General features: G+C 35.7%; 1 long non-coding RNA gene across 1 annotated transcript in view; it reads left to right on the forward strand.

Moving 5' to 3' along the window:
• Positions 1–7,084, forward strand: part of LOC141571291 (uncharacterized) — a 203,734-nt gene extending 196,650 nt beyond the window's left edge. The window contains exon 7 of the long non-coding RNA XR_012496051.1: positions 2,895–7,084. This is a non-coding gene — a long non-coding RNA (uncharacterized LOC141571291). The remainder of the gene's footprint in view (positions 1–2,894) is intronic.
• The last annotated feature ends 6,679 nt before the right edge of the window (positions 7,085–13,763 follow it).

Raw genomic sequence — 13,763 nt, forward strand, 5'->3', positions numbered from 1 at the left:
ACCAGTGCCTATCCTTGGTATGGAAGACTTGGTGAGTCAGTCATTTAACTAGTCTCGTAATTTTTGCACAGTACATAATTATATTTTGGGCTTTATTCTTAGCCATTCTGATGGGCAGAAAAATGGCCCCCAAAGATGTTCATGTCCTAATGCCCTGAACTTATAAATCTGTTACCTTATGTGGCAAATAGGACTTTGCATATATCAAGTTAACAAACTTGAGAGGTAGAAATTATCCTGAATTATCCAAGTAGGCTCACTCCTATCACAAAAATCCTTATAAGTGAAAGAAGGAAGCATGAGCATCAAAGTCAGAATCAGAAAGAGAGATTTCAAAAGGAAAGAAGTAGCCATGAACCAGAAATGTAGGTGGTCTCTAGAAGCTGGAAAAGGCAAGGAAATGTATTCTCCTCTAGAATCTACAGAAAGAACATAGCCCTGCTGACACACCTTGATTTTAGCACACTAAGACCCATTTTAGACTTCCAATTTCCAGATCTATAAGATAAAACAACAACAACAAAAAATATGTTGTTTCAAGCCATTACATTTGTGGCAATTTGTGGGGCAGCCAGATGGCTCAGTTGGTTGGAGCGCGAGCTTTCAACAAGGCTTGATTCCCACATGGGCCAGTGAACTGTGCCCTCCACAACTAGACTGAAAACAATGGCTTGAGCTTGGAGCTGAGCCTCCCGGTGGGCGGCTGGTTGGCTCAGTGGTTAGAGCACGGTGCTCATAACATCAGCGTCACCGGTTCGAGTCCCACATGGGCCAGTGAGCTGTGTCCCCCACAACTAGATTGAAAAACAACGATTTGACATGGAACTGATGGGTCCTGGAAAAACACACTGTTCCTCAATATTCCCCAATTAAAAAAAAAAAAAAAATTGTGGCAATTTGTTACAACAGCAAAAGGAAACTAATACCGCCATGCTTTCTCCTCAGGGATTATTTCAAAACTATGATAGAAGCTTTTATGTCTTCCCATATGTACCTTGAGTAAATAGGTGAAGCCTCTCAGATTCTCTCTTTCATTATGCCATCTGTACAGTCCAGTAAAGGTTAACTATTTCCTCTCCCCTCACAATCTCTGCCACCACCACTGTTGCCACACTGATCATAGTATCAGCCACTAGATCATCCAAAGCCCTGTTCTCCACTGTACTTTATCCTACGCCACTATTGAGATTTTCTAAGCAATCACAATTCCCACATGCCAGGGATTTCTTGTGACCCATTTCTACTGGACAATGAGTCACTCTTATGTTCAAGTAATGCACTTATCCTTTAATCCCATTTTGAACATTTTTTCCCCCCTAGGGCCCCTTATGGTACCAAATACTATGCCATTCCAGAGCCAGGAAGAAAATACAATTTACTCCAGATATTTTAAATGGGTGGTGTTAAGGGATAAAGCACTAAGAGAACTGACATATTGGAAAGCTGTGGATGGATGCATGAAGGGACCGGGGAGAGAAAATAGTCAATGGAGTTTAATTCTTAAATTTTTGAGGAACCTCCACACTGCCTTCCATCGCGGCTGCACCAGTCTGCATTCCCACCAACAGTATATGAGGGTTCCTTTTTCTCCACAGCCTCTCCAACACTTGTTATTATTGCTGACATTTTGATGTAGTCTTTCATTCTTTTCTTCTTGGCTTGTGTATATGTACCCGTGTATATATACACATATATATATGATATATATATGTATATACATATATAAGGGTAGGTGCTGCTTTATGAATTTAATATACTTTTACACAATTTAAAATTTAAAATTACTACTTATTTTTCTATGGTATATATACACCCATATACATACCATATAGATACATGTATATAATATGTATTTCATATATCATATACGTATATAGACATACAGATTACTTGAAAATGTTCACTATTATAAATAATGCTTGTACATGAATATTCATGTATATTTCACTGTTTCCTCAGGTTTAATCCCCACATTTATTTTCAATTTCCAAGTCTTCAGTTCCTTGTGATCATTAATCACTGACTTAAAGTGGCAGGTGTTTTCTTCTTCTCCTACTCTGCCAGCTCCCATTTCACAAAGCTGTCTTTTCTATTTGCACCTCCTACCCATGTGCTCCCAGGACCTCATGGTCAGTGTCTTCCCTGAACAACCTCATCTCACTCTTCTTCCTGGCCTTTCCACAGCGCTGAGTAGGGTCCACCATCTGGTCTGGTCTGATCGTACGGCCTGTACTAGCTCTGCTTGCCCTGACTGTCCAGTCTCTCACATCTTCTCTCAGGAAAATTGATCCCTTTAGAGCTTTTTATACAGACTGTCTTTCAAAGGGGGATGAAAAAATGTCCGGGCATGGTGCCAGTCAGAAGGGTGTCACATGGACAAACCAGACCTTCCCATCCCCGCCTCCTTCCAACTCTAATTTTCCCCTTCCAGAAACTGCTTCCTGCTTTTCCATAGTTATGAGACAAGGGACAAAACAGTCCTGTTTGATATGCAGGAGCTACTTCACAATCAGAGGGCTGTTTCCCTAGTAAATTCGTTTTTTGTTTTTTTTTCACCCCCACTCCCCTCAAAATCATTTAACTCTTTCTTGCCATCAATATTGAAGTTAAAACAACAGAGGAAGAAAAAGGAGGTACATAATACCCAAAAGTATTTCAGAGCAGAGCTCATCTTTCAGATGATAAAATAAATTGAAAACAGTGGCAATTCTTATATTCTAGACCTTGGATTCCAACTTCATTCAAAGTCCAGTTTTCCAAAATTTCTGCTGTTCTCTTTAATGTAACCAAGTATGAGAAGTGATGTTAATTTAATTTCTACGGCCTGAACAATTAACTATCTCCTTGTATGTTCTTTGATTCGATGGTAACAGAAAAGTCACTTATATTGACAGATCATCATCCCTTAGGAACCACAAAATCACTGTGTACATGGAGGTCACCCTGGGAGAGAGAAGACCTGCCCTCAGTTAACCTTGGGGCCTTTCCTGATAAGTGATGCAGTGACCTCTGGTGGAGCAAAGGGCCAAAGAGCCATCATGCTCCATAAGGGACAGCTGGGCCGAAACTGTTAAGGAGTTTTTTGCAAATTCTTCAAGATGCACACCCTGTAATAAAATTTACAAATGCCACTGAGAATGTATCCTATTGTATATAGCTACTTCAAATTTATACACCTAACCCTGACCTCTTGTTTTTTTGACTTATGGCAACAATTTGTTTTTCCACGTGTGGAGGAATTTGTATGTTTTTGAATTCTGGCAAATGCTAATTAATTTTGTTTACCTTTTATATTTCCATTTGCAAATAAATAGAAATTGGCTGTATGAAGGGTACATATTGTTATGGGTTTAAATTAATAATATCAATATGAGTGTGTAAAATAATGAATGACTAATAAACTTTCCAATTCCAGTCACTATTGAAGCATTTACTAGATATGTGAAATTTGGCTGGTTACTTTTTGTTTCCTCATTTGTAAAATTGGAGTAATAAATAGTCACTTGCCTTATAGGATTGCTGTAATTATTCAACAGCTAATGCTGTAAAATCTTAGTTCATTTGCTGGCACATAGTAATCCTCGATAAATATTACTATGATTATTTCTTCTTTATTATACTTTTACAATTATATTGTGACCTGACTTGTGTGTACAAATGTGTTGATCAGTATCTCTACTCTACCCACACTGGGTTGTATAATCTTTTTTCATTATTGTGTTTACTTTATTACTTTCCTGATTTCCAAGAATAATAATAACTCATATAGATTGTTTTCAGCTCATAGAGAATTTCCATATTTTATCTCATCCTCATTACAACAAATGAGCAGGTATAAGTTCTGGTTCCCTGTAATAAATAAGTATATGTGGCTTAAAAAATGCATTCATATATTTTTAAACTTCTGTTATTAATATATTTTGTATTATTTTATGACCAGCCCAAATATTACAAGCAAGGAAAGTGGCAACACTAATATTTTAACTCTGTTATTCTGGTTCCAAATCACATACATTCCATTGTTTGTTTTATAACAGTTTGGCCACCCAAAAACTTGTCAACCATCCATATTATGGTCATCTGAAGTAATCACAACTAATTTACCAACTTTAAGCTAGATTGCTCAAAAACTCTCCGTACAGGTGAGAACCTAACATTTTTAAATAATCTCTCAATATTGTATCACAATTTTCCTAGTTTCTGTGCTTTTATAAAATGCTTCCCAACTCTCTTGATGACAACAATTGTAATTAGATTGAACTAAGTCCTTCACACTTCAGTTTCAGTGAATATATGGTTTACCAGATATAGAGTCAAAGCATGTAGGATAGGAAAGGTTGGGATGTGGAAAGAGCTGCTATTTTGGACCTGAAGAAAGTGAGGGAGAGGACCATGCAGAAATTTGAGAAAAGAGGATTCCTGGGAGATGGATCAGCAAGTAAGTGCAAAGCCTCTGAGGATTTTTGAAGGACAGCGAGAAGAGCAGTGTGCCAGGAGCAGAATGGGTGAGGGAGATTTCTAGGTTGGCTCAGAGAGTCAAGAAGAAGGAGGTTTTGTAGGGTCTTGAGACATGGGGAAGATTTTGTCTTTCATTTACACATGTGAAGCCTTGGGAGGTCTGGGGACGAGAGTGGTATGAGCTGACTTAAGCTTTAAAGTGGCCATCATCAATAAATCAACAAACAACAACTGCTGGCGAGGATGTGGAGAAAAGGAAACCCTCGTGCACTGCTGGTGGGATTGCAGATTGGTGCAGCCACTATGGAAATAAGTCTGGAGGTATCTCAAAAAACTGGAAATGGAACTACCTTATGACCCAACAATTCCACTCTTTGGTATCTATCCAGAGAAATCCATAACGCTAATTTGAAAAAATTTATTCACCCCTGTTTACTGCAGTGCTATTCACAATAGCCAAGACATGGACACAACCGAAATTCCCATCGGTAGATGACTGGATTAAGAAACTGTTTTACATTTATACAATGGAGTATTACTCGGCCATAAAGAAGAATGAAATCTTATCCTTTGCAACGATATGGATGGGCCTAAAGAACATTATGCTAAGTGAAATAATTCACAGAGAAAGACAAATGCCATATGATCTCACTTATATGTAGAATCTAAAGAAAAGAATAAATGAACGAACTAATCAGAAATAGTCTCAGAGACATAGAGAGGAAAACTGAGGGTTGCTAGGTGGGACGGGGGTGGGGATGAGAGAGAAGGTAAGGGGATTAGAAAACACAATCGGTAACCACAAGATTGCCACAGGGATACAAAAGACAGTTTGGGGAATATAATCAATAATGTTGTAAAGATTTTGTAGGGTATCTGATGGACACTTGTCTTATTAGGGAGACCACTTCATGGATGGTGTACGTGCCTGACCACTGCAGTGTATACCTGAAGCTGAAGCTGAATAATAATGAATGAATGAATATATATATATATATAGTCACAGGATGTGGAGAACAGCATAAGGAATAGAGTCAGTGGAACTGTAACAGCTATATACGATGTCAGAGGGGTAGTTGATTGGGGAAAGGAGGTTATCACTTTGTGAGGGGTGTAAATGTCTATTACGTTGTTTTGTACACCTGAAACTAAAAAAGAAAAGTAGGAGCAAGGGTAAAAAGTGGGAGGCTTGTAGCAGGAGGAGGTGATTTTCCCCACACCTTTCACGCTTTTGCATAGATCTTACTTTCTAACAATTTTACGAAACAACTGAAACAAAATAGTTGGTGAACTACCAAAAGCTGGCCTTAGTGACCTTATAGAAAAGCTTTTGGATCAACTCTATTTTACCTTGCAGATCACTTGGATCTGCAAAACAGGACTCACACTATTTACTAAATTAATGATTCCCTGTATTCTTAAATACTTTACCCCTTATTATTCTTTGCTTGATCTACTGAGACCATTTTTAGCAAATAAACACATATACCTATGTGTGCATTATATATACACTTGAAAAGCAAATAATTATTTTACTTTTTAAGTTAGTATATATTTGTTTTGTACCATGAGTACATGATAATCTTATAGCAGATGGTGAAGTAATTAGAGAAACTCTTCAGTATCGGCAAACATCCAATTGTAAGTACTTTGAGAGCAGGAACCATATCTACCTAATCTTTATATTCTTCTATCTACAGGAAAGTTCTTTGTTGAAGCGGTCCTTTCAAAATAGTTACGAAAATTCTTTCATTTGTTTGCTAATAATATCTGATCATTATTAATATAATAATAATGACTGAATTTTTATTGGGTACCTTCCCAGTTCACCATGATTCTCCTTTTTCCAAAAACTACCTCCAATCCAAAGGGACACTCAATCCTACATCATACTGCCCCGTTATGTCTGGTTAAAATGTAACTTTGGCCTCTCTTTATAAATAGGGCCATGAAGTAATATCAAAAGGTCAACAATAGCCTCTCTCTCTTGTTTAGAATTGAGACCAAGGCCGGACCTATAATATAGCAGATTATGATCTACCTACCCTTTGGATGAGAAAAGTAAAGGAAGTTAGTCTGCTGAGAGGAAAATATTGAAGCAATGTCATCTAGGAGATGTGCAGGGGCATGAGGAGTTTGGACACTTAACCATTTTCTGTTTCTAGAAACTTCAGAGGCATTGACTTATTCCAAGAGAATTTTGTGTCCACATATTGAATTATCATTTTCTCTCTGTTACTTATCCTAGTGAACATAACTTTCCATTTTTCTAATAACCCATTTAAACATTATTAGGCCTAACAATACTGCTTTAATGACAGATACAGCACACAGTATTAAACCAAATTTTACTAAAAGCCAAAGAGATCTGATTTTTAACCTCCTCCCTTTTTTTTTTCTTTAAAGAAGCAATTTCAAATGTATGAGGGGCAATTAATTACAATAATAGTAGTGATCAGACATCTTGGTTATTGCCTAACACTTTCTCCTCATTTTTCTATAGACTGCTTTTTAAAGTAAGTACCCTGACCTTATGAAAAGCATTTCAAAAAGTATGCATTTCTATGTAATAGGTACCCTATTTAAATGTTAATAAAAGCTGTTTGCATGTAGGTAAGAAAAACAAAACATGGAAACATCAAAATGTTAATTTATAATACAGTGTTACAAGTGGATTAAAGTATAAAATGAAGTAATAATACCAAGGCTTTTTTTTTTTCTTTACTAGTTTATGAAACCTCCAGTTTAGTGAAGTTTAAATAAAGACCTAAATATATTTGGAATTGTAACTAAGTTACAAACAAATAAACGGTCTACTTCTAGAGATCAGGAGTCTAATTGGAATTATTGACTCTCCATGGAGAGTCATTCTGCACACACTCATTCTATAGTTACAGGGTTGCGAGCAGTTCTTGTGTAGGTTTTTGTCTAGACTTATAAAAACTTTCAATAAAGCCATGGAGACATTCAATTGCTTCCTGTCTCATGGAAAAAGTTGTAGAACCCAAGTCATGCTGCCTGCTATAAAGTGATTTCTGGGTTTGTGGTCTTTCTTTTAGTGCTTCATCTGAATCAAAAAAAGAAAACCAGGAACTATTACTATTAATGGTACGGTGAAAGAATTGCCAAGAAAACTTGTGTTGAACAAGATTTTTATCAACTATGAAAGTGAACAAAGTAATTGTTTTATGATAAGAAGCATCATTGTGGAGCCCAGACAGAATTCGTATGTACTCATTCATTTTGTAGCACTACCTTCCTAACTATACAAAGTAAAATTTTCATTGCAATAATGTTGAAACCATGCCAATAATTCTTCTGTCATCTCAAAAAGCCTGTCCTCCATAATTTTCTTATTATAACTTTTGCTGTGATATATATTTAAAGTAGTACATTCTTGAATTTAGAAAATTTAGAAAATATTATACCACTGAAACATTTAAAGGAATTTACATACACAAGAAAATTATTTCTGTATCTTAGAAGCGTATTCACTTTACCTGTTTCGCTTAAAGTTTTTATTTTGCTGGAATGGTTACAGTAGTTATAAAATGCTCATCTTAATAGTTAACAAGATGGGTTAATATGCTAATTTTAAAACGTCCAGATGGATGGAGATTAAAGTTTAGAACAGTTGGCTCTGCTTCCTCTTTGATCACCAGTCAAAACAATGCTGGGAGCGAGGACATACCAGAGGTTACAGAAGAAGGCCTTAAAGTGGCTATATGGAAGGGATGAAACCAAAAGGATCTGTTTCAAAAGGAGACAAAAAATCTCAAACCCGAAGGCTGTAAAAGTTTATGAAGAATTTGCAGGTAAAGTACAATGAAAGGTACAGAATCAGAAAATTAAAAAAAAAAAAAAAATTAAGTTAGGAAGCACACCTAGTACAGCATGCAATGTAACATTAATAAAGCTGGATTCATCATCCAAATGCTGGATCAGGGTAAGACTTCTTAGATGGGTGGATGTAGAAGTAATCATTGAAAGAATATCTTAATCCAAAGTCTATTTGCTAAGCAAGTGCCTAAGGACATTTAAGCAGGATAAATTGTAGGAATCTCAACACTACAATATCTCAGACAGATTACTGCTGCAATCACAATGTGTAGACCAATTCTAACATGTCTGAGCAGCTGATCCCTTCTGAGCAGTTGAGTCCTCCTCTCATTGGTCTGGATGGTACAAAAAATTGGCAGGACAACCCTTGACGATCACCTCTGTACCATATAAAAATGGGTTCTTTTATCTTTTGCACTCCACAATCTATGAAAAAGCATATATTTTACACATATTAGGTTGGTGCAAAATTATTGCGGTTTTTCCAATTATTTTCAACCTTTTAAACAGCAATAAGTTTTGCACCAACCTAATAGTAATATAAAATTATACACACACACATGCACACACACATACACACTGTTAAAAATGTATACACATTTTAAGAAAGAAAAACTGTATTAAAATTGTAATAATATATACCAATAACAAAAGATGAAAGATGAGTACAAATCACGTTTGAATTTGCAATTACAAGAGGTGCTCAAAGTGGTTACCATCAGCGTCCAGACATTTCTGATTATGGCAAACTACCGCTTGAGCAATGTTGACCAAAGTGTCCACTTGTATACATTTTTTTGGCATTCCCGGTATAACTATTTATATCTCTCTCGAATGAAACCTCTCATTCAAATCTCTCTTTCTCTTTCTCTCTCTCTCTCTCTCTCTCTCTCTCTCTCTCTCTCTCTCTCGCTCTCTCGCTCTCTCGCTCTATCTCTCTATAGTAAAAATAAATGATTTTGGAAAATATTTCCTGAGTGACTAATATGTATAAGGCATTGTGCTATGTATATTAGGACCCAAGGAAATCCACCATGTTTGATGATGTAGATGGTGGAGAATCAAACAGATATTTATACAAGTAACATAATGTACTTGATTAATGAACAGGTAGAGAGAAGGCAATCAATAGAAAAATCCAAGAAGCTAGCCTCTAAGTACCAAGTAAGAACACTGGGATTTCATGATGAAGAGATCTCATTTAAAGTGACTCGATGGTATGGCACATGCCAGTTCTACTAACAGAGCTTCTAAGTTTGTTACCAGTTGTCACCCTTAGTTTATATCTATAAAATCAATCGTTTGTCTTATTAGCACATTCAATCTGTTTCCAACTATTAAAGTGCCTGAAAATTGTACGTAATCAATGAACTGACCAAATGGCCACTCCTTTATATTCTTTAGACTTAACAAAGCCACTGCTAGGAGTAATCTTAGATATTCACACATTTTACAAATACATCAGATTATAAAATTTAAGGAGGATTTTTTCTAACATTTTCATTTCTGTGATTCAGAAAATAATAATCAGAAAGAAAAACCTTTCCGTATGATACATATTATTGAAAAGTTTAATTGAAATTATTAACTGGCTCAGGTGACCAGGGAGAATGCATCACAGGGCCCCAAAGAACACCTACTACATAAGACCACTCTACCAAGACCAGAAACATATGAGCTCCATCGAATATATAGAAACAAACACAGGGAAACAGCCAAAATGAGGAGACAAAGAAACATGTCCCAAATGAGAGAACAGAACAAAGCTCCAGAAAAAGAACAAAACAAAATGGAGATGAGCAATCTACCAGATGCAGAGTTCAAAATACCGGTTAAAAAGATGCTCAGTGATCTCAGTGATAACTTCAACAAGGAGGTAGGGAACTTAAAAAGGGGGGTAGAAGACATAAAAAAAGAATCTGTCAGAAATGAAGAAAACAATAATTGAAATGAAGAATAGTAGAGGGAATCAATAGTAGACTAGATGAAGCTGAGGGCGGAATCAGTGATTTGGAAGATAAGGTAGCAGAAAACACCCATTCATTATAGCAAAAAGAAAAAGAATCCAAAAAAATGAGGAGAGTTTAAGCAGCCTCTGGGACAACATCAGGACTAACAACATTTGCCTCATAGGGGTACCAGAAGGAAAAGACAGAGCAAAAAATTGAATATCTATTTGAGGTAATAATGACAGAAAACCTCCCTAACCTGGTGAACGAAATGGATATTCAAGCCCAGGGAGCACAGAGAGTCCCTAACAAGATGAACCTAAATAGGCCCACACCAAAAAATATCATAATTAAAATGTCAAAGATTAAAGACAAGATTATTATCTTAAATGTCAGAAGAGAAAAGCAGTTAGTTATCTACAAGGGAGCTCCCATGAGACAGTCTGTTGATTTGTCAACAGCAGCTTTGCATGACAGAAGGGATTGGCATGGAATATTCCAAGTGATGAAAGTCAAGGACCTACAACCAAGATAATTCTACCCAGCCAAACTATCATTTAGAATCAAAGAATAGATAAAGAGCTTTCCCAACAAGAAAAACTAAAGGAGTTCATCACCACCAAACCACTACTGCAAGAAATGTTAAAAGAACTTCTTTAAGAAGAAAAAAGGATTTAAAAATATAAATAATAAAATGGCAATAACTACACGTCTATCAACAGTTACTTTAAATGTAAATGGATTAAATGCTCCATTCCAAAGACATGGAGTGGATGGATGGATAAGAGACAAAACACTTACAGATGCTGCCTATAAGAGACTCATTTCAGATTAAAAGATGCCCACGGAACAAAAGTATAAGCAATGGTTTCTGAGGGCTTGGCTAAGAAAGATGAAGATGGGCTTCAGGGAAAATGTGGCATTCATCCTACGACTTGAATGATGTATAGGATTTCAACAAATATAAGTAGTGAGACAAAATAATCCAAGGAGGAGTGAATAGCATGAATTATTAAACAGAGAAAGAAACAAACTGGGCCTGTTAAGGAAATGTCAAGTTGTCCATACTGAACTGGTAATAAGACAAGTGAAGAAAAGTGGTGAGACTTAAGTAGAAAAATATGGAAGGAACTGGATTAAGGAGGATGTTGAATGCCATGCTAAGGAATTTTAACTTTATTGCAATAAGGAGTTGGGAGTCATCAGATTTACTTTAATGAAGAGAATAAATTTTGATTAGAGATTTTAAAAATAAAATTGTACAGTAGAAAAAATTTGCCTTGTTGGAGTCATGTAGAGCTAATTTCTATTTCCAAATCTTAAACTTGCTAGTCATCTGAATATGTTTCTTCTTCTTCTTGTGCCTCAGTTTCCTTACCCAGAAAATTTAGGAATAATTACTTTTCTATTAGGATCCCTGTGAGGATTTACTTAGGTAATATATGCAGTACGTCTTAATAGAGTATCTGGGCTATACTTGGTGAACAAAAACTTTGCCTTTCTCTGTTTTCTCCAAGGGTTTAATGAATGGGGAACTGAAGACTGGAAGCAAGAAAATAAAACATAAATGTGACCCGAGGTGGTAACAGAATATTAATATTTTATTTTATTTTTAAAAGATTTTTATTAAAATGCAGCTAACACAATATTATATTAGTTTCAGGTGTACGCCATAGTTATTCAACATTTATATACCTCAAGAAATGATCACCATAAGTCCACAACCATCTGACACTGTGCCATGTTATCACAATATTACTGACTACGTTCCCTATGCTTTTCTTCACATCCTCATGACTATTTTGTAACTATCAGTTTGTACTTCTTAATCCCTTCACCTTTTTCACCCAGCCCTGCAACTCCCATTCATCTATCATCCCAACAAATCTATGTAGGATTTCAACAAATATAAGTAGTGAGACAAAATAATCCAAGAAGGAGTGAATAGTATGATTAAACAGAGAAAGAAACAAACTTCACCATACATAGTAATTACAATATTATTGACTATATTCCTTACGCTATACCCTACATCCCCATGATTACTGTGTGACAACCAATTTGTACTTCTTAATCCCTTCCCCTTTTTCACTCACTCCCCAACCCCCCTCCCATCTGGCAGCCATCAATATGTTCTCTGTATCTATGAATTTGTTCTGTTTTATTTGTTTCTTTTGTTCTTTAGATTTCACATATAAGCAAAATCACATTGCATCTATCTTTCTCTATCTGACATGCCACTCAGCACAACATCCTCCAGGTCCATCCATGCCGCCACAGATGGCAAGAACCCTTTCCCTTCCATGGCCAAGCAATATTCCTTTCTATATATGTACATTTACCCATCTATGGACACTCAGGCTGGCTTCACATCATGGCCCTTGTTAACCATGCTGCAGTGAACATATGGATGCACATGTCCCATCAAAGTAGTGTTTAGGTTTCTTCAGATAAACACCATGAAGTGTGATTACCGGGTCCTTCTTAGTCTCTTGTTATAGCCTTTGTTTTAAAGTCTATTTTGTCTGGTATAAGTATTGCTACCCCAGCTTCTTTGTTTGTTTTCTTCATTTCTGTTTTCATGCAATTTATTAGGTATATACTATTATTGTAAATAAGATGATAAAAACTTCTTGCTAAAAAGTTTCTTTTCATTTAGAAGCACAAATTTTGAATTTATTTTGTACAAGTGTTCTCAGCTTTCATTTTTATATAGTGAGCAATAAAATATTTCATCAATAAATTCTATTTTATCATTATGGACTTAATATAGTCAAATATGTAATAAATGATATGAATATAAAATACTTTCTCATAGATATACAGTGATCAATGACAAATATAAATCAAAACAATGATGGATACAATTATGAAAATCAAAACACATACCGTGTTTCCCCGAAAATAAGACCTAGCCAGACCATCAGCTCTAATGCACCTTTTGGAGCAAACATTAATATAAGACCTGGTATATGATATGATATGATATGATATGATATGATATTATGTTATATTTATTATATTAAAGACCCGGTCTTATGTTAAAATAAGACCAGGTCTTATATTAATTTGGTAGTTACTTCATTTTTAATCTTCCTTTCTATATTTGTGTAGTATAACCTGGGTTCTGGAGCTCAATGGACTAGATTCATATCCAGATCTCTCCACTGAAAAGACGGCTGACCTTGATAAAGACACATAATCCTTCTTTGTCCCTATATTCTCGTATGTAGAATAGGAAAATAATAGTACTCACCTCACTGAGTTATTGTGATATAAAGGGATGAAGTAAAACATAAATTATTTAGTACAATACCCATTATAATAAATAATGAATGCTAGAAATTGTTATTATCATTTTTACGTATTTTGCATTTCATTTATCCACAGAAGATAATAATCTGCATTTTACAGATGATAAAAATGGGACTCAGAGAAGTTAAGTAAGTTTCTGAATCTGTCTAACCTCAGTTTTGATTCCCAAATCCATCTTTTCTCCCACTATACCACACTGCT

The sequence above is a fragment of the Rhinolophus sinicus genome, linkage group LG04 (genome assembly GCF_036562045.2).
Source record: "Rhinolophus sinicus isolate RSC01 linkage group LG04, ASM3656204v1, whole genome shotgun sequence".
In the NCBI taxonomy this organism is placed as follows: Eukaryota; Metazoa; Chordata; class Mammalia; order Chiroptera; family Rhinolophidae; genus Rhinolophus; species Rhinolophus sinicus.